The 25,370-nt window shown below is 47.1% G+C and overlaps 1 long non-coding RNA gene across 6 annotated transcripts in view; it reads left to right on the top strand.

The window, feature by feature from the left end:
• LOC102160243 (uncharacterized) overlaps positions 1-25,370 on the top strand; it is a 54,063-nt gene that overhangs the window by 12,226 nt on the left and 16,467 nt on the right. For 4 of the 6 annotated variants that reach the window (XR_014836213.1, XR_014836214.1, XR_014836215.1 and 1 more), the window contains 3 exons: positions 325-434; positions 9,791-10,477; positions 10,631-10,833. This is a non-coding gene — a long non-coding RNA (uncharacterized LOC102160243). Of the gene's footprint in view, positions 1-324; positions 435-9,790; positions 10,478-10,630; positions 13,916-25,370 lie in introns of those variants that run through there. The other 2 variants (XR_014836212.1, XR_014836211.1) reach the window with 1 other exon arrangement.

Raw genomic sequence — 25,370 nt, 5'->3', positions numbered from 1 at the left:
TTACACACATTATATATTACACATACTCATATATGCACACACGTATTATATATATGAACATATATTCTATATTATTACATGTATTATTATGACATATATTGTGTATTTTTACATTTTATATGTTCATATATAGACATATAATGTGTGCACGTTTTCATACACAAAATAATATTTTATTATATATTTTCTGTGTGTGTATCTATATATGCTTCTATAACAAAGTACCATAAAAAATAAAAGTAAATAAAAATAATTTGAGCATTTAAAAACAAAATACCACAGACTGGGTTGTTTATATAAACCATGGACATTTATTTTTCCCAGTTCCGGAGGCTGGACTTTCAAGACCTGCTGAGAGCCATCTTCCTGGTTCATCAATGGACGTTCTCTCCATCAGGACAGAGACAAGACAGTTCCTTCTTACCCGTGAGAGAGTAAGTCCTTTGTTGCTACTCTGGCCTTCAACTGATTAGATGCGGCCCACCCCTATAGATGCGGGCCATCTGCTTTACTGAGGGTGCTGATCCACAGGTTAATCTCGTTTAACGGTGTCCTAGTGTGCACACACACACACACACACTCCCCCGTATGATTAACTGATTCACTTTACTGTACACCTGAAATGAACACAGCATTGTAAATCAACTCTACCTCAATTTAAAGAGAAAATAAGACCTTTTTTTTTTTTTTTGGCTTTTGTCTTTTTAGGGCCACACCCGCGGCTTATGGAGATTCCCAGGCTAGGGGTCTAATCAGAATGTAGCCACCAGCCTACACCACAGCCACAGCAGCACCAGATCCGAGCCACTTCTGCGACCTACACCACAGCTCACGGCAACGCCGGATCCTTAACTGAGCGGGGCCAGGGATCAAACCTGCAACCTCATGGTTCCTAGTCGGATTTGTTTCCGCTGTGCCACGACTGGAATGCCCAAGATCATTTTTTTAAAAAAGAATGTCGGACAGATTCAAACTCAGTTTACCTTTAAAATGACAAAGGCATTGCCCTGGGTGAAAATGAGTTACCTGCTTTTTTTTTTTTAATTAAAATATAGCTGATTCACCTTGTGGAATCCATTTCCGGTGTACGGCAAAGTGAACCCGTCATACATCATTATACATTCTTTTCCTCATATCACCCCTGTCATGCTCTATCCCAAGAGCTTGGATGCAGTTCCCTGTGCAGGACGGGATACTCACTTCTTTAACCGATCTTGACTCTGCATCAGAAATAAACCCGCCTGCCTCACAGTTGGGTACCACGCGCTGCATGGGGGAAGGTGGCATGGTTTCATCCTGCTTCATAAAGCAGCCGTTGCAACCTTCCCAGGCATCCCATGCCTGCGACACGCTACCCAGACGTTCTGTTCGGTTTGGAAGGCTGACCATTGGTCATTGTGTATCCACAGAGTGACAGAAACAACCAGATAACCTGTTTTTTTTGCAGAGGATGCTAGAAATCGTCATTGCTGTCAGTTAAGACAAAAGGCCATTTTTTTTTTTTTTTTGTCTCTTTTGCTATTTCTTGGGCCGCTGCCACAGCATATGGAGGTTCCCAGGCTAGGGATCGAATCAGAGCTGTAGCTGCTCTGGCCTACACCAGAGCCACAGCAGTTCGGAATCCGAACCACCTCTGCAACCTACACCACAGCTCATGGCAATGCCGGATCGTTAACCCACTGAGCAAGGGCAGGGACCGAACCCGCAACCTCATGGTTCCTAGTCGGATTCGTTAACCACTGCGCCACTGACAGGAACTCCCCAGAAATCTTTAAACATCATCTTTATCCATCCCTCTGTCGGTGGACATTTAGGGGACGCGTCCATCTCTAGGCTATTGTGTATGGTGTTGCAGTGAACACTGGGGTGCAGGTATCTTTTCGACTGATGGTGTTTCTCTGGATGGATGCCCAGGCGTGGGATTGCTGGATCAAATGGTAATTCTATGTCTAGTTTTCTGAGGAATGTCCATGCTGTTTTCCACAGCGGTTGCACCAGTTGACATTCCCACCCACAGTGTCATAGGGCTCCCTTTTCTCCACGCCCTCTCCAGCATGTATTGCTGGTAGACTTTTGGAGGATGGCCATTCTGGCTGGTGTCAGGTGGTGCCTCCAGTGGACTACTCCTCAGCCATAACAAAGAATGAAATGATGGCATTTGCAGCAACATGGATGGACCTAGAAATTCTCATGCTCAGTGAAGCTAGACAGGGAGAGACAGCCATCATATGCTATGACTTGTATGTGGAATTTTAAACATGGATACAAATGAACTTCTTTGAAGAATAGAAACAGACTCACAGACTTTGAAAAACTTATAGTTACCAAAGAGACAGGTTGCAGGGGAGGGCGGGGGTGGGACTGTGGGTTTGGGATGGAAATATTCTAAAATTAGGTTGGGAGGATGGTTGCACAATGATAAGTTTTTTTAAAAAAGAAGGTTTAAACAGCGTATAAGCAAGCACACACATTGTGACACTCTGTGATGTACGCCTTAGGGCTGTGTCTCTGTATGAGAAACTAGCTTCGCCATGACTCATATTCCAAACCACAGCAGACCTTGTCTCTGGCGGGGTCCCCCAGGCCTCTTATCAGCCAGAGTTCCATGCGTCAAGCAGACAGAACATGCCTCATTGTCTAGAGAGCAAAAGGAGGCACATTTCACACTGATAAGCCCATGGTGAGACCTAATGGCATCCTTGTAAGCGGTCCTGGAGTAAGACGGAGCATCGAGTGACTCCACACAGCCGTCCCGTCTCTCCTGTTAGGCACCCTACATCGACGGTCTGTTTGTGGCCCTTCGCACTTAAACCTTGGCAGAGAAGCTGCAGGACCAGAGTCAAATGTTAAACAAAATGGGATGCACGCCCTCCAGGCGTTTTCTTGAGTACAAGACTTGGAGCCAATGAGCTGGAGTCTCAGCCAACAAGACCTGGCCCGTCCAGCTCTACGGAAGACCTGGCCCCAGTGTGGAAGAAGATGGTGACACGAGAATTCATTCATATGGATGCCTACCCATCTCTTCGTCTGCGGGGGCAACCTCCCTCCCAACATACAGATCACGCCTTTTTTTAAAAAGAAGAATTTTTTTTGTAGTTGATTTACAATGTTCTGTCAATTTCTGCGGCACAGCAAGGTGACCCAGTCACACATATATGTGTACATTCTTGTTCTCACATTAGCCTCCATCGTGTTCCGTCAGACGTGACTGGAGAGAGTTCCCAGGGCTGCAACAGCAGGACCCCCTGGCTTATGCACCCCGAAGGCAGTCGTTTGCATCTGCTCACCCCAAACGTAGTAGATCACTTCTTGAATTTGATTGCAGGTGCCTTTTCTAAGCTCGTGTCTTCCGTGAGAAACATCGGCACCTGCTGGGGCTGCCGCAATCCCAGAGCATCGGGGCGCAATGCGGGGAGCAGGGCTGGTCCAGAGGAATGATGCGCAGTTTAAGAAGCACTTGGGTATAGAGCTTTGAGCCTCTGCAGGACCAGTCCTGTCCTCTTCGACGTCATCTGCCACTCCCTCAGATGGAGAGACATCTTGCCAGGGGACATGGCGAAAGCCAGCGAGCGAGCTTTGCTGGTTTTCATTTGCCCTGTAGTGTTTGTGTGTGTATTTGTTGCTTTTTTTTAAGTATCGATTCCCTGTGCCCCTTGGAGTGCACTGTGGTTTTTTTTTCAGCAAAACTCCCCGAGTTTCCCCGCAGCAGCCAAAGGATGTGCAGAAATGCAAAGCAGACCCTTCCGCTGTCTTTCTAAAGCAAAACGGTCCCATGTTGGCATGAGCACATGGAGGTCTCTGGAACGGCTGGCCCATGGGGACCCGCTGTCCAGCACAGGGAACTGCCCAGTGTTCTCTGATCACCTATATGGGAAAAGAATCTGAAAGAGAATGTGTATAGTCTCATACAGAGTCCTAGCTTCTTTCTCAGAGTCACATATGTATATATAACATGATATGTAACCACAATATATATAACTGTATATATGTGTGTGTGTGTGTGTGTGTGTGTGTGTGTGTGTATTTAGAGAGAGAAGAGGGGAGTTACCACAGGGGAAAGGGGGGAAGGATGCACTGGAAGTTTGGGATTCACAGATATAAACTCTGATATAAAACAATCCCTCTGCTGTCCATCAGAAATGATTGCAACATTGTAAATCAACTCTCCTTCGATCAAAATTAAAAAGTAAAAAAAAAAACCACCCATAACTTCACATCATAGAATAGCATCCATCACTTAAACGCTTACGTGGCTTCACGTACACCCACGTGGCCGAGCATTTTTGGACCCGTCTCTATCTCCCTAACCTGTCTCCCCATCTCTCTGCCCTACACACCCCCTCCCTGGGCTGCGAGGAATTAGGTCTAGTTCTTCAAGGGGCTGGGTCCCTCTTAAGAGTCCTGGATCAGCCACAGTGTCCCCTTGTCCCACTGCCTCATTCAACGTCGGCTGCCACGCCATCCACTAGAATGTCACCCTGAGCCCCTGGGTTTGTTTTGGTTTGTTTTGTTTTGTCTTTTTAAGGGCCACACACGGCATATGGAGATTCCCAGGCTAGGGGTCAAATCGGAGCTGTAGCCACCGGCTTAGACCAGAGCCACAGCAAGGCGGGATCCGAGCCGCGTCTGCGACCTACACCACAGCTCACGGCAATGCCGGATCCTTAACCCATGGAGCGAGGCCAGGGATTGAACCCGCATCCTCATGGTTCCTAGTTGGATTCCGCTGTGCCATGATGGGAACTCCCTGAGCCCCTGTGGAATGCAACCAGGCAGCGCATCCATCACCAGCAAAAATGGATACAGCCACAGGGCTGGAGGGGACAGCATACCCATGCCAGCCTGTTCATTCAGCAGCCATTCTGTCCCTTGTCACTTAAAAAGAAAGCACCCGGTCTGAGCCCAGCTACCTCCTAAGTCTACACATGAGATCCACTGTCAATAACTTACCGGACTTCCCGTGGTGGCTCGGCAGGTTAAGAATCCAGCTAGGATCCATGAAGACGCGGGTTCCATCCCTGGCCTTGCTCCGTGGGTTAAGGATCCAGCGTGGCCGTAAGCTGCAGCGTGGGTCAGAGAGGCAGCTCAGATCTGGTGTTGCCGTGGCTGTGGGGTAGATCTCCACCTGAAGCTCCGATTCGACCCTGAGTCTGGGAACTTCCCTACACCGCAGGTGTGGCCCTGAAAAGAAAAAGCAAACAAACAGTAACTCATCTGTATTTCTGACCATCTTTTGACCGGTACGGGGAGACTCAGGGCTCTTTGCTAAAAAAAGAAAATATAGTGCCCTCCAAGTAGACAAAGAGAATCTATATTTTTTAAAAAACGCGGTGGAGAAAATGAAAACCAGAAATGTGCGCTGGCTTTCCCTGTGTCAGTTGGCATGATGCCTCTCCATCCGAGCGAGTGGAAGATGACGTTGAAAGAACAGACTTGATCCCGCTCAGAGCGCTACACCCAAGTGCTTGTAAAATTGCTCGCCATTCCTCTGGACCAGCCCTGCTCCCTGCCACGCACCGTCAGGTTCTCCAGTAGTGGCCACCCCACGCCCACTGGATGTGGACGTGTAGGGGCCGGGGATTGAACCCGCGCCTCCGCAGCGACCCCAGCCCCTGCAGGTGGACTCTTAACCCACTGCGCCACGACGCAGCTCCAAATCAAATGAAGTCTTTGGATTTGTTTTGGTGTTTAGTTGTTGGCCACGCCTGGGGCAGACGTTCCTGGCAACCCTGGGTCCTTAACCTGCGGAGCTCCTATCTTGAAATTTCCACGATGTCAAATGCTGGAGCACGCTTTCAGGTGGGCTGAGCGGATGAATGTACAGGTTGGGGAGCATCTGACATACGGAAAAATAGGGAATGACTAGACGGTTTAAATAAACACCGCGTGTTTTGTATCTTTGCCCCTTTGCATTACGTTTAGAGATGACCATCATAAAAATAAAAAATAAAAAAAGAATTGCTTCGGAAAATTTGAAGTTATGGTTTGAAAACCCACAGCGAAGCCAGCCTGGACCTCGTTTCTGGTAATGTTGTGTTGGCGAGCAGACACTTTGGTCCATGAGAATCAAGACAAAATGCAAAAAAAAAAAAAAAAAAAAAAAAAAAACACCCCAAAACCAGAAAAACCCCAGTGAATGCCTTTATTTATCATTTCTCTACAAAATAACCATTTTTCCTCTCGCTGCTCCAGAGAAGCATTTCTACAGCACATGATATATTATACAAATTCACATATTTGGGTTGGTGTGTTAGTAAATTTGCTACTGGAAATACAAGCAGCATTTAAAATTCCACGTTGCTTTCTGGGCACCAACGTTTCAGTGTTTTTACAATCTTCCAATCATAGTTCTTAGATTTCTTCATGAATTGGCCGGAGCACAGCTGCTTCGGATATTATTAATGGGGTGCTAGGAAGCATTTAAACCCAGCTTCTGGGAGATTTTTACACAAGACATTTTTTCCGGATTTTTTTTTCCAGTTTCCTCGACATTTTTTTTTTTTTTTGGTCCCCTCTAAGCTTTGCTTCTCTTTATCCACCAGACAGCGTTATAGTAACATAACACCAAACTGTATTTGTGTGATACCTTTTTTAATGTCTAATTTTTATTTTTGTCTTTTTTGGGCTGCACCCGCAGCATGTGGATGTTCCCAGGGTAGGGGCTGTATCAGAGCTGTATGTGTGACCTACACCACAGTTCACGGCAGTGCTGGATCCTGAACCCACTGAGCGAGGCCAGCGATCAAACCCATGTCCTCATGGATCCTAGTCGGGTTCATTACCGTTGAGTCATGAGGGGAACTCCAGCCTGATACCTTTTTTTTTATCATTTATTTTTATTTTGCAAGGAGCATTGATTTAAAGTGTTGTGCCAATTTCTGCTCTACGGTATCATGGCTCGGTTATTTGCTTGATCCCTTTTTAAGCACTATACTGGCTGATTTCTGTTTCAAGGGCTGAAGGATGTTAGAGGTTGTACTTCTTGGGCTAAGGGAAGAGATTACATTCTCTCTCTCTCTGAAGCATTGTCGGTAAGCAGAGACATGGAGCATGGAGCTCCCTGGTGGCACAGTGGCTCAAGGACCCGTTGTTATCACTGCAGCAGCTTGGGTCATTGCAGTCCCTCTGGTTTGATCTCTCAGGCTGCAGGCACAGCCAAAAAAAAAAAAAAAAAAAAGTGGAGGATGAGCCCTAACATGGAACGAATTACGAATTACGTTTCTGACCCTCAGGCAAAGTTTCACATCTGCTGTGTCACCCACCCACCCCACCCCTGCCACCATGAGGCACTGCTCTTTGTTTATTCAGCGGTCACTTGTTTGAGAGAATTCTTGAGACTCAAAAGGTACCACGCCTAGGGTCATCTACTTAATTTGTTTTGCATGTCAAGTTTATTTCCAAACATTTTTCCTGGAGAGGGAGGAAGAAGGCATGGCCCAAATAGGAACTTACTCTTCTGATTAGTACCTCTGGCCACTTTGAACGGAGGGATTGAGAAGGAAGACCCAAAGAATTTTTGTTTGCTTTTTGGGGGGGCCACACCCACAGCACATGGAGGTTCCCAGGCGAGGGGTCGCTGCGGAGCTGCAGCTGCCGGTCTACACCACGACCACAGCCATGCGGGATCCAAGACATACCTACAACCTACACCACAGCTCATGGCGACGCCAGATACTTAACCCACTGATCAGGGCCAGGGATTGAACCCAAGTCCTCTTGGATAGGAGTCAGGTTCATTACCACTGAGCCACACTGGGAACTCCAAGAATGCTTTGTATTATTCACTGATCTTTCTTACTCCTGCTGCCCTGAAACTGTTGTTTTTTTTTTTTTTTTTTGAGGTACGACTGATTTACGATATATGATATTACATGTTACAGGTGTGCCATAGAGTGGTTCACAGTTTTTAAAGGTTTTATGCCATTTATAGTTATTGTAAAATATTGGCTTTGTTCCCTGGGCTGTCCAGTCCATCCTCGTAGCTTATTACTTTTATACATAGTAGTTTGTACCTCTCACTCCCCTTCTCGCTGTCCCTCTCCCCACTACTTTGTTCTCTGTATCTGTGAGTCTGTGTCTTTTTTTATTACATTCACTAGTCTTGCATTTTTTTAGATTCCACATATAAGTAGCATCATATGGTATTTGTCTTTCTCTGTCCGGCTTACTTCCCTTAGTATGATCGTCTCTAAGTCCATCCATGTGGCTGAAATGGCAGAATTTTGTTCTTTTTTATGGCCGAGTAGTATTCCATGGTGTATATGTCCCACATCTTCCTAAGCCATTCCTCTGTCGATGAACATTTAGCTTGTTTCCATGTCTTGGCTATTGTGAATAGTGATGCTACGAACACTGGGGGGCAAGTATTTGTTTGAATTAGGGTTTTCTCCAGATAGATGCCCAGGAGTGGGGTTGCTGGACCATGTGGTAGTTCTGTATTTAACTTTTTAAGGAACTTCCATACTGTCCTTCATAGGGGTTCTTTTGCGTCACATTTTAAATTCCACAAATAAGTGATACCGTATGAAATTTGTCTTTTTCTCTGTGACTGACTTCATTTAGTATGATCACCTTGAGGTTCATCCATGTTGCTCCAAATCATGTTACTTTATTCTTTTTAATGGCTGCGTAGTATTCCATTGTCTATGTGGAGCACATCTTCTGGATCCACTCCTCTGTTGATGGACATTTAGGTTGTTTCCATGTCTTGACTATTATAAATAGTGCTGCAATGAACATCAGAGTACATGAGTCTTTGCGAGTCATGGTTTTCTCTGGATAGATGCCCGGGAGTGGGATGGCTGGATCCTATAGCAGGTCTATTTCTGGTTTTTTGAGGAACATCTATCCTGCTAAAATCCATTCTTGTGTATCTTTGGGAGGTGTTCCTTCCTGCAAAATACAAAGGACGTAGTCTTATCAGTGTGCCCTCAAGACGATACATATTTGAACTTCCTACATTTTGGTAATGAAAGCATCACGCCTTCCCTCATCACAGGGTTCTCTGCTCATAAACACCAAATCTAAAATGTGAGAGTCCTGAGGAGTTGGGGGGTGCGAATATGCAGGATGAGAAATGAAACAGACCCACCCAATCGTATTGGGAGGTAACACACAGGAAATTAAGTTGGCAGCCATCTCCCGTATTTCAAGGAGAACACGTTACATTTCTAACTATGCATTTCCATTTCCCAGTGTAACGAAAACAGGACTTCAGTGAGGAACACTTACAGTATATAATTCCTGGTAAAATGAACACGACTTTTCTGATAAAGATCCTGAATGATGGAGGAATGTAGTTTTTTTTTAACTTACTTTTACCCCTCCCTGGAGAGTATTTGCTGGAAATTGCCGGCTGTCAGAAACACGTTTTATGGAGTTCCCGTCGTGGCGCAGTGGTTAACAAATCCGACTAGGAACCATGAGGTTGCGGGTTCGGTCCCTGCCCTTGCTCAGTGGGTTAACGATCCGGCGTTGCCGTGAGCTGTGGTGTAGGTTGCAGACACGGCTCGGATCCTGCGTTGCTGTGGCTCTGGCGTCGGCCGGTGGCTACGGCTCCAATTCAACCCCTAGCCTGGGAACCTCCATATGCCGCGGGAGCGGCCCAAGAAATAGCAACAACAACAACAATAATGCCGAGGGAGCGGCCCAAGAAATAGCAACAACAATAACAACAACAACAACAAAAAAAAAAGACAAAAAAAAAAGAAACACGTTTTATGTGATGCAAAACAGATAGAACACGTGTCATTGTCACCCAACCTTTTTTTTTTTTTCTTTTTTTTGACAGTACATGTATTGTCCATGACTCCGCAGGAAATTGATTTCCCCAACCCGATGCAGAGATGGGGAAGGGGGGAGCCAAAAGAAGGGTTTGCTGTCCATCTTTGGCGCCAGAGGAGAAGTCAGCCCCCAGAAGCTAAGCACTGAGAAGTCCAGTCTTCCACATCCAGGGGTTTCCAGATTCCCACTCGTGTAAGAAATGCAGCGTGATGTCCCAGTTTTCGTGCTTTTCTTGAGATGTGGTCCCCTTGGAGGAGCTTCCCCCGCCAGGATGGAATTTCAGAGCTTTCGGCTCGAGAAGAAGGGAAATGCCCCGAACAGCCACCCCCCAGGCCCCTTGTGGCCGCTGAGAAGTTGGGGAGGATGCAGCCATAAAGGAGGATGTGAAAAGTAGGCGCGATCGCAAGGCACGAATCTCGGAATCTTCGTGTTTCATCGGGAAGGCAGAGGAGGAAGGAATCTGCGAGGTGCAGCCGCCTCTTCTGACCTCAGGATGGACGGAGAGGGCGTGAAGGACCCGTCAGTGACCAGCTGTTGCACAGAGAGCCCAGGGGAAGGGGGTGCCCTGGCGGGCACATGGGAACCGATGCTGCGGCTCACGAGAAGTTGGAGGAACAAACTGCTTTGTCCCAGGAGAAGAGGAGCAGGATGGAACAGATGCCCGCTGTAATCGTGGGCGGAACCGGAGGGACGGGTGAGACATGGGTTAAGAGAAGAGTGATGGGAACTTGAGCCCACGGGGAACAGGTGCTCAGCCCCGTGGGAACAGGTGGGTGTGGACGGGATCCCCAAGGCACCTCGGGAGCCCCTGAAACCCACCTGGCATTTTGAATCTCTCCTTCCCCAGACGCAACGCTTGGCGCTTCCAATTCTGACAGTGGCTGACCTCACGGGAGATGGATGGGGGAGGGTCCAGATGTTTCGATGAGGAAACGGAGGCCACTAAGTGTTGTGTAACGTCCCAAGGGGACCCAGCTCTGAAGCGGTGGAGTCAGAATGGGTTGCTTAACAGCCACCCCCACCCTCGGCTCGGAAGACGTCCACACCCAGGTATGAAAATGCCCTGTGGGAGTGTCTGTTGCTGCTCAGCGGGTTAAGAACACAACATAGCGTCCGTCCAAGGGATGCGGGTTTGATCCCTGGCCTCGCTCGGCGAGTTAAGGATCTGGTGTTGCCACAGGCTGTGGTGTAGGTCACAGGTGCAGTTCAGAGCCTGTGTTGCGGTGGCTGTGGTGTAGACTGGCAGCTGCAGCACTGATTCGACCCCTAGCTCGGGAACTTCCATGTGCTGCGGGGGTGGCCCTGAAAAGAAAATAAAAAAGAAAGAAAGCAAATGCCCTGTGGAATGACCACATGATAGTGACACAGTCTCGTGGCCTTTCTCTTGGGAACAGGCACACCTCCTTCCGAGCCACCTAAGTTCCTGCCTCTTGACTTTCTAGACACCCTTCACTGTTTAAAGGGGGGAGAACAATAAGAAGACAAAGCAAATGCTCCTTTTTTGGGTCCTTTTTAAAACGTTTATTGACATAGAGCTGATTTATCAGCTTGTGATCATCTCCGCGATACAACAAACTCACTAGCTCCTGTTATTTGTAGACTTTTTGATGATGGCCATTCTGACTGGTGCAAGGTGGTCCCTCAGTGTAACTTTGATTCGCATTTCTCTAATAATAAGCGGTGGGGAGCATCCTTTCATGTGCTTGTTGTTCTTTGGAGAAACGTCTGTTCAGGTCTTCTGCCCATCTTTTGATTGGGTTGTTTGGCTTTTTTGATATCGAGCTTCACGGGTTGTTTGTGCCTTTTGGAGATTAGTCCCTTGTGTGTCACTTCATTTGCAAATGTTTTCAGCCATTTCGTGAGTGGCCTTTTTGTTTCATCTGATTTCCTTGGCTGTGCAAATGTGTTTAAGTTTATTTAGGTCCCATGTGTTTCTGTTTTTATTTTCATTACTCTAAGCAGTGGATCCAAAAAGAAATTGCTGCAGATTATGTCAAAGAATGTTCTGCCTCTGTTCTCCTCCAGGAGTTTAATCATATCTGGTCTTACATTTAGGTCTTTAATTCATTTTGAGTTTATTTTCCTGTATGGTATTAGAGAAAGCTGGGAGTTCCTGTCAGGGTGCAGCGGAACTGAATCCGACTAGGAACCGTGAGGTTGCAGGTTCGATCCCTGGCCTCGCTCAGTGGGTTAAGGATCTGGCGTGGCCGTGAGCTGTGGTGTAGGTCGCAGACACGGCTCGGATCTGGCATCGCTGTCACTCTGGCATAGGCGGGCAGCTATATCTCCAATTAGGCCCAGAGCCTGGGAACCTCCATATGCCACGGTGCGGTCCTAAAAAGACAGAAAGACAGAGAATGCTGTCATTTCATTCTTTTGTATGGAGCTGTCCAGTTTTCCCAGCACCACTTATTGAAGAGCCTGTCTTTTCTCCATTGTATGTTCTTGCCTCCTTTGTTGTAAATTAATTGTCCGTAGGTGTGCGGGTTTATCCTGTTCCATTAATCCACATTTCTGGTTTGCGTTGGTGCCATACTGTTTTGATGACTCTAGTTTTGTGATATAATCTGATGTCAGGGAGCCTGATTCCCCCGGTTTTGTTTCTTTTTCAGGATGGCTTTGGCTGTTTGAGCTCTTATGTGTTTCCATATAAATTTAAAAATATTTTGTTCTAGTTCTGTTAAAAAATGTCAAGGCAATCTACAGTCTCAATTCATTAGTTTCTTAAATCCGAGGCACAGGTCCATAAATGCCTAACAGCAGAAACAGACCAGCAAAATGTTCATGCAGTTTAGATTCTGAGAACTTGACTTGTGTTTTTATTCTAGGTTTTGATTCATATTTTTTCAAAAAATCAGAGTTTAGAATTTGTGACAAATTGGCAGTGTTGTGTTGTGACTCAGTGGGTTACGAATCTGATTAGTATCCATGAGGGATGCAGGTTCAATCCCTGTCCTTGCTCAGTGGGTCAAGGATCCTGCATTGCCATGAGCTGTGGTGTAGGTCACAGATGCTGCCCGGATCTGGCGTTGCTGTGGTTAGTATAGGCTGGCAGCTGCAGCTCTGATTCAGCCTAGGAACGTCCATGTGCTGAGGGTGCAGCCCTAGGGGAAAAAAAAAAAGAATTTGGGACAAGTTGGGATGGGTCATGAAGGAAAAGACCCCACAATCTATATCCAGCACACAGCAGGGTTGCCATGCAGAAGACAGCATTGTCAGTATAGAGATTCAGTTAAAAAATGGAGGTTTTGAGAAACTCTCTCTCTGCTCACTCAGGAGTGTTATCCTGAGACAGATCCCAAAGATGAAAAAAAAGCAGCTCATTCTGAGCAACAAAGGCCACGTGAAAATGAAAACAAGTTCCCTGGTGGCTCAGCTGGTTAAGAACCCAGTGTTGTCACTGCTGTGGCTCGAGTTCGATCCCTGGCCCAGGAACTTCTGCATGCCATAGGTGTGGCCAAAAGGAAAAAAGAAGAAAATAAAAACCCCCACAGGTCAGAGGTTGCCCACCACGGGGACAACCACGCGATGGAGTTAAGAGCACAATGAATAGTGTCTTTTGCGTTAATCATGCTCCTCGCTAAAGCCCAAGGGTAACTTGCCATTTTTGACAAATCCGTCGTTGTGTAATTTTCCACGGATGGGTAACCTTGTCCAGTTGCCACTGTTTATCAGGTTCTGAGTCCTGCAAAACACTGGGATTCCATGAGCAAACATGTTTAACCGGCCCTATTAAAGCTGTGGCCACCCAGTCTGGTCCAGCCTAAGTGTTTGGTCAACATCCTGTGTGCAGGGAGAGCTGTCTGGCTCAGCAGGTTTTTTCAACTCCCTCCCATCAGGGGTGACACGCATACTGTTTCCCGGGGAGGATGGAAGGTTCTGACGATTGATCTGCAAAAAGAATGCCCCTCACCTGCCAGGACGGGGTTCGTAGCAGGTCCCAGCAGAGCCAAGGAAAACCAAAGTATGTACCTGTGTAGAGGGTTTTCTAGAACCAGGACCTTGGCTGTGTTGACTATGGAGGCATCGCAGAGGATGCCCAAAGAGCCCCTCCCAAGTGCACGGACCTTACAGGAGTTCCGTGAGGACCAAATAGTCTTCTCTAGAAGGATTAAGAAGACTGTTGAGAAAATTGAAAATTTAGAAGACTATTGAGATCAATTTGTGGGAGTTCCCCTTGTGGCCCGGCAGGTTAAGAACCTGATGAGTCTCTATGAGGATGCAGGTTCGATCCCTGGCCTCGCTCTGTGGGTGAAGGATCCGGTGTTGCCGTGAGCTGTGGTGTAGGTCACAGACACAGCTCAGATCCCCCATGGCTGTGGCTGTGGTGTCGCCTGGCAGCTGTAGTTCCAATTCAACCTCTAGCCTGGGAACTTCCATATGCTAAAAAAAGCAAAAAAAAAAAAAAAAAAAAAAAAAAAAAGGAAGAAAGAAAACAAAGAGAAAAACTTAAAATAGGCAGGTTGTAGGCAGGTCACTGTTGCTGAAACTCAGCCTCTATCCACTGGTGCTGAGTAGAAGGCAGGGTTTTGGGCGAAGGAGAAAGAAAGTAGCTTTCTTGCTTTGCCAGGCCAAGGGGGTCACAGCAGCCCTATAGACTGTGTCCCCCTTTGAGAGGGATAAGGAGGTGGTTTTGTACTTGGGAGTGGAAAAATAGGGCCGCAGATAAGGTTCAGGGTGGGTGCAAGTTTGCATTCTTCTTCACAGCTGGTGTTTAGTGGCCCCAGGACTGGTTCTGGTGGGTCTGTCCTCTCTCACTTTCATTAGTTCTGCAGAAGAGCTCAAAGCCTTTGCTGTGTGTATCCCTTGAGGGGGAACCAGGACCTGCCCCCCAGGTGGCATTGTGGTCCCCTGACGGCCCCTCCCTGGTCTCTGCATCCCCTCCCTTCCCTGATCAGCACCTGTGGGCACCTGCCTTTAGGGGCTCAGGGAAGGGCCTGTAGGATGAAGCTTATTCCCTAAAAACAGGACACGGGTGGGATGCAGAAAAGCTTGTGCCCAGGAGCCCACAAGGCTCTACTCAGTTTGCCTCAAAATATCCCACGAGACGCATAGAAAATGTCTCTGCAGCCTCAGAAGGGCTGCAGCCTGGGAGATGGTCTTTAAAGCATGAAAGAGAAATTGCTGGCCGTCTAAAATTCTACGCTGTCGAGTCTGTTCTGCATACCGAGGAAATACAGACAGACTACAAAGCCAGAGTGCTTCCCTCTCACTGACACTCATTGTTAGGACTTTGAAAGAACACGCCCGGGGAAAACAATGCTGAAGTCTGTTGAAGGAAGGGGATGCCGGCAGCACTGTGAGCAACGGGATGAAAGGACCGGGGGTAAACCCAGTCCATCCCTGACCGTGTAAAACCTGCGTGCCGCCAGCACCCCCAGTGATAACATTTAGACTATCTGAGGGCGTAGAGGCCAGGTGGACCCAAATTTAGGAATGCTATAACTTGCAGAATAAATGGGGGATAGAGTGAAGATAGGTCGTTTCTTTGAGAAGATAGTAAAGATGTTAGCTTTATTATTTTCTGCTGAAGTTATTAGGTATGTTAATTTTTTTATTAGAGTTGATTTACAATATTGTGTCAATTTCTGCTGTACAGCATAGTAACCCAGTCATACGTGGATATACATGCATTTTCTCAAACGGTCTACCATCCTGGTCTATCCCAAGAGACTGTGGATAGAGTTCCCCGTGCTGGACAGCAGGACCTCATGGCTTATCCATTCTCAACGTCACAGTTTGCGTCTGTAACCCCAAACTCCCCATCCATCCCACTCCCTCTCCCTCCCCCTTGGCGACCACAAGCCTGTTCTCTATGTCTGTGAGTCTGTTTCTGTTCTGTAGACAGGATCATTTGCATCATATTTTAGATTCCACATAGACGTGATAGTGTATGGTATTTGTCTTTCACTGTCTGATTAACTTCAGTGAGTATGATAATCTCTAGGCCCATTCATGCGGCTGCAAGTGGCATTATTTCATTCTTTTTTACGGCTGAGTAATATTCCATTGTAGACATATACTGCATCTTCTTGATCCACTCCTCTGTTGATGGACATTTAGGGTGTTTCCATGTCTTGGCTGTTGGGAATAGTTGCGCGAATTAAATGTAGTCCCTCAATTTTGAAGTTGGAGACCATGGCTTCCTCGTAAAAAGATGAGAGGATTCTTTTTAAGATTCAGATATCAGAGGAGAGAAATAATAGAAGCAAAGAAAGTAAATGGTTCATAAAAACACAAAATGAGCACAAGAAATGAAACGTAGACATATCATCAACTGTAATAAATATAAATGGACTAAAAAAGCCTCTTTATAAATACAACTTACAGATTGGAAAAAAAAAATCTACATTCCTGCTCTTCGAAAGGGTCTAAAATCAATCAAAGAAAGGCTAAGCTAAAAAAAAAAAAAAAAGGCTAAGCTAAAGATATGGAAACACTAAAACTGATGAGTCCATGTGAAGAGAAACTTTCTGTAGCTCTAGTCACATTAAGCAAAAAAGACTTTAAGCAGTTTTTAAAAAGAAAGAAAGAGGACTCCCCTTGGTGCTCGGTGGTAATGAATCTGACTAGTATCCATGAGGACGTGGGCTCCATCTCTGGCCTCGCTCAGTGGGTGAAGGATCCAGCATTGCTGTGAGCTGTGCTGTAGGTTGCAGACATGGCTCAAATTGGGTATTGCTGTGGCTGTGGCATAGGACAGCAGCTGCAGCTTTGATTCAGCTCCTGAGAACTTCCATATGCTGAAGGCTCAGCCCTAAAAAGCAAAAAGAAAAGAAAATAGAATAGGATGGGATCGGATGGAATAAAAAGAAAGCCACAGAGGTAACGAAGGCTCGTGTGAAGTGATTAGACAATTTGCACCCAAAAGTTATAAAAACGCTCTAGGTCCTTGCCCCTCAGAGCACAGCACTGAAATACACAGAGCAAGATGTGGGAGAAGTCTGGGAATGAACCGGCCAAACCACAGCCCAGCCATCTAGAGGTCTTTGCCTGGAGAGAATCCTGCTTTCAAGGGCGAGTCATCGTCTTGTATTTCTCAGGGTTTTTCTTTTGCAGCTGATGGTGACTCTCTCCCGAGATGAACCTCCTTCGTGGTCTGCGGAAGAATTCCCACTAAGAGCAGTGCTGTCTCCCACCCAGCCTGCGTCTGCCCAGTGTGGTCTGTGCCTGGAGAGCGCGACCAAAAATCAGGTCTCCCGAGCGTCCACGCTGGGGATTCGCGCTGCGGCGTAAGCGGCAGAGCGCTCATCTGCAGCTTTGCTGTGTTGGCTCTCGGACCCTTCCGTGGACCCAGAGGGGCTCAACCCACCAAGATGGGGTGGAGGAAGCAGAAATGGGATTCCTCCACCTTCGCTCCTACGCCCGGGAGCTCTCGGCACACGTCAGCCACCCCAACGTGTGTGGGATCCACGAAGATGGGTGTTGCTGCAAGGGTCCGAGTAAACTCGGAGACGGAGGTTTTGTGTCGTCGCTGTGTTTCCATGCAACCAGGGAGAACCAGAAGGTGGCTGTTTGGCCAAGGGGTTGCATGCATGATGACCTCTCCCCCCGCCAGCCGCTTGGAAAAATGAAAGTGACACGACAAAAACAAATGCCCAGCTCCAATCAAAACCAGATGGGTGCAGCCTTGAGACTCTCTCTCGCTCTGTGTGTGTGTGTGTGTGTGTGTGTGTTCAGTTTCCTCTCCATCTTATTTCACATCCTCTAAGATGGATGCGACGTCCAGAAATGACTTTGCAGGGGGAGAGCTCCCGTTTGTGGGGGGACCACAGCAGTAGACACGCAGATACCCTAGTTCTGAGTCAGCCTGGGAGACGGAGCCTGTTGTACGTAGGGGGACACGTCTGGAACAAATTAGACGCGTCCCTAAATACCCATCCGGGCAGTAGCTTTAACGTAATTGATGGATTTTCCTCTGCAGACTCGGGCTGAGTGGAACGGCCTCAGCCAGGGCCAGCTCTCAGCCAGTCGACAGGACCTTGAGGCTTAGGTGGTGGACACTTTTTGGGGGGTTTTTTGGCCTTAGGGCACAATCTCATCTTTCTGCTTTTCGAAGACGTGGCTTCCTCGACAGAAAGGATACGTGCACAGGGAAATGCACCAGAACTGAAAACGGCTGAGAAACATCTCATGTTTACTTGGTCTGGACTTAGGCTTCTGGGTATGGCCACGTGCGGGACTTTTTTTTTTCTTTTGCAAACTGCATTAAATAAGGGCATTCCACAGTTTCTGGAGGCAGTGGGTAGCCCTGGCATTGTAACCAAGCATGTTTAGAGTCCACTCTGTGCTTGCTTGCTTTTTTTTTTTTTTTTTTTTTTGGTTTTTTGGGGGTTGTTTTGGTTTTTTTTGTTTGTTTGTTTTTTTGTCTTGTTTTTTTTTTTTTTTTTGGTTTTTTTAGGACCACACCTAAAGTTCCCAGGCCAGGTGTCAAATCAGAGCTGCATCTGCTACACTACAGCCACAGCAACGTGGGATCCAAGCCACATCTGCATCCTACACCACAGCTCACCACAACACTGGATGCGTAACCCACTGAGTGAGACCAGGGATCGAACCTGCGTCCTCATGGATACTAGTCGGGCTCGTTACCACTCAGCCACAACGGGAACTCCTCAACTTGTGCTTTCATATGGAGCTGTCTGGATTTTATCTTTTTTCTCTGTAAGAGCAAGAACAAGGAAGAGGAGACACAAAGGAAATACCATCAAGTTTCCACCGCAGAGCATAAGATGTAAATTCCCAAGTTCTGCGCCGCACCGGGAGCAAAGCCACTATTTTGTCATAACTGTCAATGGAAAGTAACCTTTGAAAGTTGTATGGGAGTTCCCGCTGTGGCTCTGGGGTTAGGGACCCAACACAGTGTCCATGAGGATGCAGGTTCGATCCCTGACCTGGCTCAAGGGGTTAAGGATCTGGTATTGCCGTGAGCTGTGGTGTAGGCCAGCGACGGCAGCTTCAGCTCAGCCCCTGGCCTGGGAACTTTCATAGGCCGTAGGTATAGCCATAAAAAAGAAAAAAAAATTGTATACAAAATTCTAATAAATGTTTCATTAAAATTAAATTTTTATTTTTATTTTTCATTTTAGTAAAATTAAATGTTTATGTATTTTTTCACTTTTTTGTATTTTTAAATTTTTTTTTATAGGTTTAAAATTTTGAAAATACATGAATCTCTTAGTTCCTCCTCCCTGGCCCCTTCGGTTCCTGCCAAAAGGAACATCAGTGCCCTCAATCCTCAGATCCTCAGCCTTCCTGTATGTGTCTGCCTTATGCCGTGGTTGAGCATTGTTCCAGAGAAAAGGCATCTAGAACTTTTCCTGGAGACGAGAACTTATTTTTAGGGCATTGCCTTGATTTTTCTTTTCCCTGATGAAAAAAAAAATCTATCATCCAGGGGGCCCCTCTTTCCACGAGAACCAAAAACCGTCTACCCATGCTGGAAAGGGAAGACAGGAGCGGCAGGTGCAAAGTGAACCCACGATAGACTGGCTGTAGCTTCGTCTCTCTGGGGAGAAATCTCACGTAGCCTCAGTGCTTATAAATAAGAAACACCTCCCGGTTGGTTCTGCAAGAACCCTCTCCTTTCACCTCGTGTGAACTGACCCCTTGTTCTTCAACGAAGGATGGGAAATTAAAAAAAAAACAAAACCCATTGAACAAAAACCATGATGAAGCACAGACAGCGTCAACTTGCAGCCAAGCAATTTGCCTCAAAGGCTGCACTCGCCTCTGCCAGGGAGCTCCCGCTTCAATGGACCTGTGACGAGTCCCAGATTTCACATTCCTTGGGGGTGGTTCCCCATTCTCATCACTCATGGGATGGGAAGGCGCTCGGCTTACAGATGTGGAGTTTGATTTTACCCTAACCTGATAGAGTGTTGCAGAAGACGTGGGTTCAATTCCTGGCCCTGCGCGGTGGGATAGGGATCCAGCATTGCCACAGGCGGTTGGTGTAGGTCCCAGATCCGTCAGCCGAGGAATGGATACAGAAGATGTGGTCCATGTACACAGAGGAATCCTATTCACAGACAAGGAAGCAGCCTAGATGGAGGGATGTTCTTGGAGAAGATGACACACGCGGTCCAGCCCTGACTTTCTCCAGCCACATCATTTTTGTCTGCCTCCCTCCAAACAAAACCCTGACCTCCTCACCCCAAGGCTTTTAATTCTTCCTCCATGCCTGAAACTCCTCCATTGCTGGAAGTGACGGCCTTCTGGCTCTGTTCCCGAGTTGGCTTCTCTCGGGCTGGTTTTTATCATGCAAACTTTCAGAGCCGGTCCTTGGGACCCCCATTGTCCAGCTCATGGGTCAGCTTAGCCCGATGGTCCAGGAGCATTAGCCTGCTGTGGCCTCCTTTGCCTGGCAAAGTGATAAAACTGGTTTTTTTTTTCTCCCACCTGCCCAAGGGTGGTGAGGCTCCCTGTCTGCATCGCCTATGATGCAAAGGGAGACGCTTGGGCACAGCAGAACCCTGGCCTCCTGGAGGGTTTGGGGGGACTCGTGGGGCTGAGGAATGGGCTAGGCGAACTGCAGAAACATGGACCAAAAAATGGCCAAGAGAACCCTGGAGTTTGGACAAACCTCGAAATCTCTGACATTGCCCTTCTCGGTGACCCCTGTTTTTCCCCTTAGACATTCACTTCAGCGTCTCATTATTCAAATGACTTCCTTCAAAAGGCCAACGCTTCCTAAAAGGCAGCAGCCATATTTTTTTGGTCCCCACTTGTCAGCCACCTCTTAAGACACTGACTAGCACCAAATCACTGCCTGACAATTTTTTTTTTGTCTTATTTTTTTCGGGCCGTACCCGAGGCATATGGAGGTTCCCAGTCTAGGGGTTGAATCAGAGCTGCAGCCGCCGGCCTACACCACAGCCACAGCAATGCCAGATCCAAGCCACATCTGCGACCTACACCACAGCTCACAGCAACCCCAGATCCTTAACCTACTGAGCGAGGCCAGGGATCGAACCTGCCTCCTCATAGATGCTAGTCAGATTAATTTCTGCTCAGCTGCGACAGGAACTCCCAACAATTCTTGAACCATTAAGCAAACGATTGAGTGAATAAAACGTCTCATCCAGTGCCTAGTATTAAGAAACATTTAGTGAATGTTGGCTAAATAATTGCATACCTGAAGATATGCATGATATTTTCCCCCTAAATTTCCCTCTAAGGATGCGACATCCCAAGCCATTGATGTTTGAAATTGTGGTGACTCGAAAAGGCAATAAATAACAGGTGTTGATGAGGATGTGGAAGAAAAGGAGCCCTTGTGCATTGTTGGTGGGAATGTAAATTGGTGCAGCCACTGTGGAAAACAGTATGGAGACTGTTAAGTTAATTCAAAATAGAACTACCATTGGATTCAGCCATTCCACTTCTGGCTATTTATCCAAAGGGAAAAACAGCAATTCGAAAAAAAATCTGTGCCCCCTAATATTCACAGCAGCAGCACTGTTTACAGTAACCAAGATGCAGAAAAAAACTAAATGTCCAGCAAAAGATAAGTGGCTAAAGATGTGGTGTATATATAACAATATGCTGCGGGATATTACTCAGCCATGAAAAAGAATGCGATCTTGCCATTTTCAACATGCCTGAACCTTGAGAGCATTATACTGAGTGAGATAAGTCAGACGAAGAAAAAAAATGCCACATAATTTCACTCGTATGCAGAATGTAAAAAACGAATAAAGAAGCAACCCCTCCCCCAAAAAAGCCAAAGTAAAGGAACAAACAAACTGAACAAAAACAAACGTGTAGATTCAGAGAACCTCTTAGTGGTTATGAGAGGGGAGGGGGCAAGAGGGACCGGATATATTGTGACTGGTAGAAATTAAATTTTTAGTGGTGAGCAGGCTGACGTGTACACAGAAGCAGAAACATGCTGTGCACATGAAATTTATTTAATGTTATAAACCAGTGTTACCTCAATTAAAACTTAAGCAAATAGTGATGACATTAATTTGTATGACAGCCCTTGCTGGGAGGTATAATTGTGGTCTGGAACCCTTATCCAAAACGAAAATGTTTATTTATTGAGAAGGTCATCAGAAGATGAATATAGTTGCATTGGATGAAGCATCCAGGCTACATTCTAGTTCCCTGAAGCAATTTAGGACAATGGAATGATAAAACACAACAAAACAGCAAAGCAGGAATTGGGATTGCAGTTGAGGGGGATTAAGTGGCTTTAAAGGATCAAATTTATGCTACTCCTCCAGTATTAGAAAGCCTGCAGCTGCTGTATCGTGGAATTGAGTCCATGGCGTTTTGTTTCTGCCATCACTTGTTTTTGACGGTATAATTCATCTGTTTCTCCTACGGTTTGTTGATCTTATTCTGTCTTAAGAAAGAAAATGAGACGGCCTTTAGACTAAAAAAAAATTCGAACAGGGCAATTTAAAATTACCACAGTGCCAGGAATTTTCATGGCGTCGCTTTCAGCTGATTCATTTACAAGTTTCCTGATGCACATGTGAATTCGGTAAGAAATGTTTCGAAGTCCCTTGGTGGCTCAGCCGGTGAAGGATCCGGCCTTGTCCCTGCTGTGACTCTGGTTATTGCTGTGGCGAGGGTTTGATCCCTGGCCCAGGAATTTCTGTGTGCTGTGGGTGCAGCCCAGAAGTAAATAAATAAAATCATTCCATTCTTTAAAAAAAGAAAAAGAAATGTTTAGGGGTTATTTCAGGTCATGTTTTTTTTCTCTTTTTTTCCCCCAAATGCCGTTATCCAGCTTATTCTGACATGCATCCAAATGGTTTTTCCTGACAGTGACGTCTTAGAACATGGGCTACTGAACCATGTGTAAACTCTGGTGCTTAGATAGCTCCTAGGTTTTGCTGGTGTGAGAGAGAAGCTTGGATTCAAAGTGGAAATGCAGCATGTGGAGGCTCCCAGGCAAGGGGTCAAAGCAGAGCTACAGCTGCTGGCCTGCACCCCGGACGCAGGAACTCGGGATACGAGCCGCATCTGTGACCTACACCACAGCTCATGGCAACACCAGATCCTTAGCCCACCTGAGTGAGGCCAGGGATCGAACCCACATCCTCGTGGACACTCGTCGGATTTGTTTCCGATGGGCCTCAATGGGAGCTCCATGGGGCAGCCCCTGATTTCTCACACTGGTGTCTGGTTCTGGCTGAATCGGTGGCTTCTGGCTGGTATTAGTCAACCACGCCTGTATAACAAAACATCACAGACTCAGAAGCTTTAGAAGGACACACATTTGCTGTCTCCAGCTTCTGGGGGTGAGGACACTGGACCCCTGGGTGTGAGGGGCTACACAGGAAGTAAGGCGACATCACAAAGTTGGGCTTACACCACATGCATCTCTGGCTGCCCCTCTGTCGTCCTGACCCCCGGGCTGCTCAGCCTTTTAACGGAAGCTAGCCCATGGCTGCATCGTGTCCCATAGGAAATTCAAACTGGCTTTTGGAAGGATCTGCCACCCCTCTTGTTTCTTTCAACATAAGAAAAACAGACAGTGATGAGGTTTCTTTCCCAACCTTGGTTAGATTTGAAACACAAAAGCACCACCAGGGGGGTTCTGGGGGCAGAACCAAATGTGACATGTCGGGTCCACTTTAGAAGATGTTTCTTCAGCTGGAGAACAAACACCACTTGAGGGAACGTCAAAGACAGCAGGGATCAAAAACCTTCCGTTCCCTTGGCCTAATTGAATTAGACTCTATTTTTCAAGCTGCAAAGCGACACATCAACACGAGTGCACTCTAAAGGCAAAATTGGGAGTTCCCGTTGTGGCTTGGCAATAACGATCCCAGCTAGTATCCGTGAGGATGCAGGTTTGATCCCTGGCCTGGCGCAGTGCGTCAAGACCCGGCGTTGCCATGCGCTGCGGTGTAGGTCACAGATGCGGCTCGGATCCCGCGTGGCTGTGGCTGTGGTGTCAGCCGGCAGCTACCGCTCTGATGCACCTGCTAGCCTGGGAACGTCCATGTGCTGCAGGTGTGGCCTTAAAAAGAAAATAAAGACATAAACAAAGAACTGGTCTAATTTGAGGATGGGACATGGCTTCCCCCAACTCTCCCTGGGTGCCACTGTCGCATCATACAGGAACCACTCACAGGGTCCTTTTGATGGTTGTGCCCTCAACTGTATTCATAGCTTCCCCATGATATTAGAAGGAGTCTGTGGCTAAACATTTTACCATGTGCAGGTTGGAATAATTCTGGCCATCTGCTCACGTTGGTATCAGGACGTAGAAAATGCATGCACTCATCAACACGCTCAAATAGCCAACACATTTAGCATAGTCTGTCGTATGGGGACATGCGTATGACAGAGCGTCAGTATTTAACCAATGGCAGGTGGGTGCAGACCTGAAAACTGAGAAACATGTCAGTCACCAAGCGAATGCGTCAGGGGTTTGGAAAGCATAAGGGATATAGTCCATGACGAGGTAATAGCTCGGCACGATTGCAGAGGGTCCCCCGACGGGTCACGGGGAGCACTTTGAAATGTCTACAAGGATGGAATCATGATGCCGTGTGCCAGGACCTAACACAGGGGTGGAGGCCAGTTATGCTGCAGAAGCGAACAGACTCCTAGAAGAAGAGGTCAGGTGTGTGGTTCCCGAGGCGGGCGGTGGGGGAGGCAGCGGAAAGGGACAAACTTTTATAGGTAAGATAAAGAAGGCCCAAGGGACGTGATGTACAACGTGATAAGACTCATGAACATTGTTGTGTGTGGGGAGGGAGGTCCCGTCGTGTCGCCATGGTGACACACCTGACTAGCATCCCAGAGGATGCAGGTTCCATCCCTGGCCTCGCTCAGCCGGTGAAGGAGGCGGCGTTGCTGTGAGCTGTGGTGTAGGTCGTAGACGCAGCTCGGATCCCACATTGCCGTGGCTGTGGGGTGGGTCGGCGGCTGCAGCTCCGATGCAACTCCCAGCCTGGGAACCTCCGTATGCCGCAGGTGCGGCCCTAAAAATAACCTTCTTAAGAGAGGAAATCCTAAGAATTCTCCACACAAGGAGACCATTTTTTTTCTATTTATCCTTAATTTTGTATTGATATGAGATGATGAATGTTCACCAAACCTATTGTGGGTGCTCCCTCACTGTGCCGTGGGTTAAGGATCTGGCATTGCCAAGGCAGCGGCTCAGGTCTCTGCTGTGGTGCGGGTTTGAGCCCTGGCTGGGAAATATCCCCATGCCAAGGGCGAGACAAAAAAGAAAAAAAAAAGAAAAACCTCCCGTGGACATCATTATATGTGCTGTACACCTTAAGTTTACTCAGTGCTGTGTATCAATTATATCTCAGTAACACTGGGAGGAGAAAAAATGCTAACTGAGGTAGATTTTTCTTACAGGGAAATGTTAGCTCAAGGAGGGGCAGTGTTACAGAAAGGGGGGAAGAGGAAACACAGGAGAGAAAAGGGGAAAGAAAAAATGTACTTGATTGAGAAAGTTTGAATGCAAGAACATTGGGAGTTCCCCCCTGGCTCAGGGGGTTAAGAACCTGACAAAGTGTCCATAAGGATGTGGGTTCGATCCCTGGCGTCACTCAGTGGGTTAAGGATCTGGCGTTGCCATAGGCTGCGGTGTAGGTCAAAGGGGC

Source organism: Sus scrofa, chromosome Y (assembly GCF_054392235.1).
Source record: "Sus scrofa isolate SSC_HxYL_T2T_F1_AM1 chromosome Y, Sscrofa_HxYL_maternal_Yorkshire_Landrace_v2.0, whole genome shotgun sequence".
NCBI classification, from domain to species: Eukaryota; Metazoa; Chordata; class Mammalia; order Artiodactyla; family Suidae; genus Sus; species Sus scrofa.
Note: the sequence above shows the minus strand (reverse complement) of the source record. Positions and strands in the feature narration are given on the sequence as shown.